The sequence below is a fragment of the Engystomops pustulosus genome, chromosome 2 (assembly GCF_040894005.1).
Source record: "Engystomops pustulosus chromosome 2, aEngPut4.maternal, whole genome shotgun sequence".
Taxonomy (NCBI): Eukaryota; Metazoa; Chordata; class Amphibia; order Anura; family Leptodactylidae; genus Engystomops; species Engystomops pustulosus.
In genome coordinates this window covers 94,171,692-94,178,395 of record NC_092412.1, presented here as the reverse complement: position 1 = coordinate 94,178,395, position 6,704 = coordinate 94,171,692, and positions in this window count along the sequence as shown.

The following is a 6,704-nucleotide window of genomic DNA, read 5'->3' as shown; positions in this document are numbered from 1 at the left end:
GATACACTTAAAATGTAAGATTCAGAATTGAAAAAAAAAATTAATTTGCAATTTATTGTATGAAATAAGTATTTGATTACCTTCCAACCATCAAGATCATAGCCTCTCATACCTGTTAGTTTTTCTTTAAAAAGCTCTTTTGGCAAGAGCTGTGCTGGGCTAAAGGATGATAGGCAAGCAGCTTGTTGAGTAGGCAACAACTGTTGCCGCAAATATTAGAACATGAAAGAAACCCAGGTTTATTGTTAATCTTTCACCATCTGGGGCTCCATGCAAGATTTTTCCATGCAAGATCTTGCAGAAATCAGCTCAGAACTACACTGGAGAACCTGAGCTGAAGTCAGCTGGGAACACAATCTCAAAGAATAACACTAGTAACAAACTATGCCGTTGCAGATTAAAATACTGCTGGACACACAAGGTCCCCCTGTTCTTGCGAGCAAACATTTGAAGTTTGCCGATCTGTGTAATCATGTGTTCAGATTAGACCAAAACAAAGCTGTTTGGTATATATTTCACTTGCGGATTTGAAGGAAGAAGAAGGATGAGTACAGCCCCAAGAACTACATCACGTCCAAACCTTAAAGGGAACCTGTCATCAGCATTTGGCCTATTAAACCACTACCAGTATATTGTCAAACAGCGTAACACCTTCTAGTTTTGCTTCTTTCATGTTTCAGTGTGGTGGTGTTGATTTCCTGGTTGATTCTACCACACTAGATCATGAAAGAAACCCGATCTGGCAACATATTGCCAGTGGCTTATTAAGTCTATTTCTCCCTTTAAAGCATGAGGGTGTAAACATCATACTTTGGGGGTATTTTTCTGAACCATATTGACGGGAGGATGAAAGGGGCCATGTATCGTGAGATTTTGGCCAACAAGCTCCTTAACTCAGTAAGAGCATTGGAGATGTCATGGGTCATGGCAGGATCTCCCAGGGACACTAAAAGGGGGCTCCATAAGAAACCATCTTCATTTGAGGGCACGTTTCGGCTCCACCCCCGATGTAAATTCCGGTGATCATGGTGGCACTGATCACAGGCATTAATTTTTTAAATGCTGCTGGCAAAGTTGGATACTTCCATTTTGAACATCGCTCCCCAACGATGTCATCAGGAGAGTCGACCCTCCCAATAAGTGTCAGCACCTCTAATTTAATGCCTCTGCTGCATTTAAACAGTTGGCAGTGATCGTGGGTGCATTACTGGCTGGGGTCCATTTTTTAAAATCCAGGTCCCCCCCAGCCCGAATTTTAATGCATCCACTCATCAACAGTAGGAACTATAAAAGATAACAATAATACTAAATAAAGATTGTTAAAAAAACACATACAAAGAACTTCATAATAAAAATGAAACCCTTTTTAATCTCTTAAGATAAGTCCTGGGTTTAATGACTGATATTTTTTTTAGCGAATTTACAGATGCTGTGGTGTCAAACGTGTATTTGTTTAGGTTTTTTATGTTGTTTACATTTTTAGTTTTATTTGATGTTAAGGTTACAAAAAGTTTATTGTAAGTATGTTTTTTAAGTTCATTTTTAGAATTATTTAAAATTAACATTATAAATTGATTCCTTATTGTGGGACAGTCAAAAATTCTTAAATTTTATTGGGTAATATTGCATCTGGATCAGAGGTGTACTGGGTCTAATTAGACCAGGCTCTGATTAACACTTGTAGACTCAGCCACAATGTGACTGTCGGTTCTATACAGCTGGCGGCACTGCCACCTCCTCTACTCACTGCATAGTGCTACTTCATTGCTATGTAGTGTGGAGAGGAAAAGGCAGAAGCAGTAGTAAAACCACTTCTACCTTTTTCCTAGGTCTCTAGCTCTTGTTGACAGTTGGAAATCTGGTCCTTCTCCTCCTGTAATCTGAGCAGTAGCAGGAGAAACTGCAGCAATAGGGCCCGCACCCCCTGCTGTCAAAAGACAATGGGAGGTAAGGATCAAGTTACTTAAAAAACTGAAAAAATAAACATACACATTTTTTATATCGGCATGACCCTAATGAACCCAGAACCAAGAGAACCAAGGAATTTTTGCCTTCTCAGTGAAAAAATATAAAGAAATGCTTGGTTTTTTAGTCACAGGATCAAGGAGTGTTGGCGAGGACAGGGCTGAAGATCAATCTGTCATGATTAAGTAAGAACCTCACAACTGGACACTTTGAATGGAGGCTGGTGCTTGGCATCATTGTTTCTCTTCTGTTAACCATGGTTATCTCTAAAGAAACACGTGCAGTCATCATTGCACTGCACAAAACTGGCCTAACAGGGAAGAGTATTGCAGCTAGAAAGATTGCACCTCAGTCAACAATCTATCGCATCATCAAGGAATTCAAGCAGAGAGGTTCCTTTGTAGCCAAAAAGGCTCCAGGGCACCCAAGAAGGACCAGCAAGCGCCAGGACCGACTCTTAAAAGTGTTTCAGCTTCTGGATCGGGCTACCAGCAGTGCAGAGCTTGCTCAGGAATGGCAGCAGGCAGGTGTGAGTGCATCTGCACGCACTGTGAGACTGCGGAGACTCTTGGAGCAAGGCCTGGTGTCAAGGAGGGCAGCAAAAAAGCTACTTCTCTCCAGAAAAAACATCAGGGACAGACTGATATTCTGCAAAGGTACAGGGAGTAGACTGCTGAGGACTGGGGTAAAGTCATTTTCTCTGATGAATCCCCTTTCCGATTGTTTGGAACATCTGGAAAACAGCTTGTTTGGAGAAGACAAGGTGAGTGATACCACCAGTCTTGTCTCATGCCAAATGTAAAGCATCCTGCAACCATTCATGTGTGGGGTTGCCAAGGGAATCGGCTCTCTCACAGTCTTGCCTAAAAACATATCCATGAATAAAGAATTGTACCAGAATGTCCTCCAAGAGCAACTTCTCCCAACCACCCAAGAGCAGTTTGGTGATCAGCAATGCCTTTTTCAGCATGATGGAGCACCTTGCCATAAAGCAAAGGTGATAACTAAATGGCTCAGGGAACAAAACATAGAGATTTTGGGTCCATGCCCTGGAAACTCCCCAGATCTTAATCCCATTGAGAACTTGAGGTCAATCATCAAGAGACGGGTGGACAAACAAAAACCAACAAATGGTGACAAAATGCAAGCATTGATTGTGCAAGAATGGACTGCTATCAGTCAGGATTTGGTCCAGAAGTTGATTGAGAGCTGCCAGGGAGAATTGCAGAGGTCCTGAAGAAGAAGGGTCAACACTGCAAATACTGACTTGCTGTAGTAACTCATTCTAACTGTCAATAAAAGCTTCTGTTACTCATAATATCATTGCACTTGTATTTCTGTATGTGATAAAAACATTTGACATACACACATAAAAACCAGGGGGCAGCAGATCATGTGAAAATATAATATTTGTGTCATTCTTAAAACTTATGGCCATGACTGTAGGGGAGATAAACTTGCATTTGTTAAGATTTTATTACCTAAACAATGACTGGGCCAATTATTTAGAATGAGCATATGTAGGAATGTTAGTGGTGATTGAACAATCATTCCTCCTTCATATAGTTTGCATTTGCCGATGGAAATGTGTGCCAATCTATCTGATATTGAATGCCAGCAATCTTCCCATGCACCACCCTGTATATATGAGTTATAAAAGGCCACAAATAATGCAATATCTACTCAATATCCATATATTCAGATGCTTGCATTAAATCTAGTTACATAAATACTACAGCTACTGGAAAACCGGTGCAGTTAATGCATTGACTGACATTATAATGGAGTGAAAGTGATAGAATAACTGCTGAGTATTTGTCGGCTCAAGGACATCATCAAGGTCACAAATATTGGCTTCTGGCTGCTTCTCAAATACATTTACAATTCCTTTTTTCCCAATGTGCTTTCACAAAAATTCTAAATGGTTTCCCATGAGCTTGTGAGGGCAGGTGACATCTGTTTCCTTGGGGTTAACTGTAACAAAGGCATTTCATACGTATTCTATGTAAATGAATGTATATAAATTATGGCACTAGGATAACTATTATCTGATGACTCCCGCTCATTATCCTGCGCAATATGTACTTTTCCCAAATGCAGCAATTACGTACAGTATATCCATGCACAGTGTCCAAACTGCTAGCTTCACTTTCGCTTGCTGGTATCAACACTGGCTGTCTCAATGGAATGAGAAGTCACAAGGTAAATCAAATAAAAAATGTGGCTGCTTTCTTCCAAAAACAGTGCCACGCCAGACCATGGTTTGTGCAGCTCACCTGTATAGAAATGAATGAGCTTAGTTGCAATACCACACACTACCCATGGTCAGGTGTGGCACTGGTTTTGGAAGAAAAAAAGAAGCCATTTCTTTCAATCTCGGGAGAATGCCTTTAGAGTGGTATTCTGGGAATATAAACTTCTGATACAAAAAAACGAAAATGCTATAAATAAATGAATACAACAAAACTCAATGTAATTAATCACAAAAAAATTTCAAAAAGTTTGCTTTTATGATTCACAAAATTTTATGGACTTTCTAAAGTAGGCAGGCTCATCTCCAAGATGACCGCCATCTACAGTAACCGCTCCTGCCTCTTATGCTCTGCTCTCAGTGTAGGTCAGTTATGTATTGACTAGACACACCTGCCCATACTGTACAACCGCCAAAGACTTGTCAGGTGACAGCACTGGTTGATGCGTAGCATTACACAGGGCTGAATTATAGGCAGGGTATCCAGAAGGCGCACCTCCACTTCACAGGATTCAGGGACCTCTGCCAAATCAGTGGGTTTGGACCGAGCCTGCCAAACCAGCAGCTGCCTGGCACCTGGGGCTGGCACCTAATGCAACAGAATAGAGTAACTGATTACATGGTGTTATGTACTGCTGTACAGAGACTTGGGTGAAGACGCTGCAGCTGACCCTCTGTTGAGATAATGAGAAAATGCTACTTCCTGATAGCACTAGAGTGCAATAAACATGGAGGAGCCAAAAGAGGGGGAGGAGAAGAAGTAGGGAAGAAATATTCAGCCTTCTATCATCTGCCTGGACACCTGGGTGGCTCTTCAGCAGGTCAGTGAGTGTGGGGTGTTGGGTGGTTAGGGAGTCCAAGAAGCTACCTGTCCACCTGTCCACACACCACCTAAACCATACAGGCTCCTGCCACCCAGTAGCTACCACATAGAACCCAGCCCTCCCCCTGCTCCCCCTTGTCTTAATGCCATACACCGATTGTGGGAGCCAAAACCCGCTTTCTGTCTCATTCTATCCTCTCCCTCCATAAAGACATTTCTGTTTATATGACCGCATAAACTTCAATTGCCTACATCATAATAACTTCCCCTCCACTCAATAAATTAAGTTAGTCTCTGTGCTGCCCCTCTTCCCGATCACATGCCATTCTCCTATTCCTATGACAGAGCCTGGTTATTTTGTTTTCCCCCTGTCCCCACCATAATCACTAACTACTGGCTACTGTGGGGCCACTGTCACTAAATTGGCTACTGTGTAGCAATGTTACTATATTAGTTACTGTGTGGGGCCTGTTTCTGTATTGGATACTGTGTAGGCACTGGTACTATATTTGCTACTGTCTGCGCATTTTTTTGACAATGATATAACTGCTCACCTATAGACAGGAGATGCTCTAAACATCACAGCAAATCACTGGCTGTTGCCAATGTTAAATCCTCCTCCCGATTTGAGGGGGAGGAGTTGAGCTGGGAAATATATCCCATGCTATAAGAACAGTGGGATACATTGTAGCCCTCCATAGTAACTATATATCAGGAAGCCTCATGATGTACACTTGCAACAAAAACAAGTTCTGAATGCATACTATAGCTATCTGGTTAACTGTTGTTTGGTTCTGCTCCAGTATCTATGTGGTATCTTGGTTATGGTCCTGTTTCCACATAGTTTTGGTCCTGCAACAATGTATCAATCTTGGTTCTGGTACCATATCTATGTAGTAAGCTTAATTCTTATGCCGTTTTTAGGTTCTCATCTTGGTTCTGATAACATATATGTAGTAAGCTTAGTTAGTAAGTACTTACCTGAGTAGTTAGATGTGTTTTAGTACTGTCCCCATGTAATCCGTTTAGTTATGTTAAAGTTCTATGAAACAAGTTATACCACTGTAGTATTGAATGTAGTAAACTAAAAACTGCAAACCGTTGGGGAGGCCACAATCTCTAGCCCTAGCCCCCATTCACACTACCATATGGGGGATGTATGTTTGGCCGCAAGCTTGCGGCCGTACATACGTTCCCCATAGAGGGCAATGGTGACCCTCCTCCTCTTCATGGCGCCGGCCGTAGCCGTGCGGGCTTACATCAGTGTGAATGCGCCCTTACACTTATATATCCAATGTTGTCTAGTAGTACAAGATCAGAAACCAATGTGTGCACTTTAATCTGGCCCCAGATTCTATAGATTTTGAATATACTTTCATATCAATCCTTGATTCGGGAAGCATAATTTCTTATTTTCTTTAGATAAAAATGTTGCTTTCTTACAGCTAGGCCAGTTTACAGCTTAGCATGGTTAGTGTGAAAGATTGCTGGATGGGAAACAGCCGATTGAACATTTCCATGCCACTTAGGACAAGAAACTCCAAACCTTCTCTTTGTGTCTCATAGTACTGGTTTTCAGTAGTTGTTTTTTACATGCATTGTATCCTGCTACAGAATAGCATTATAAAGAAAAATAATAATAATTCAGTCTTAAATTCTCTACTT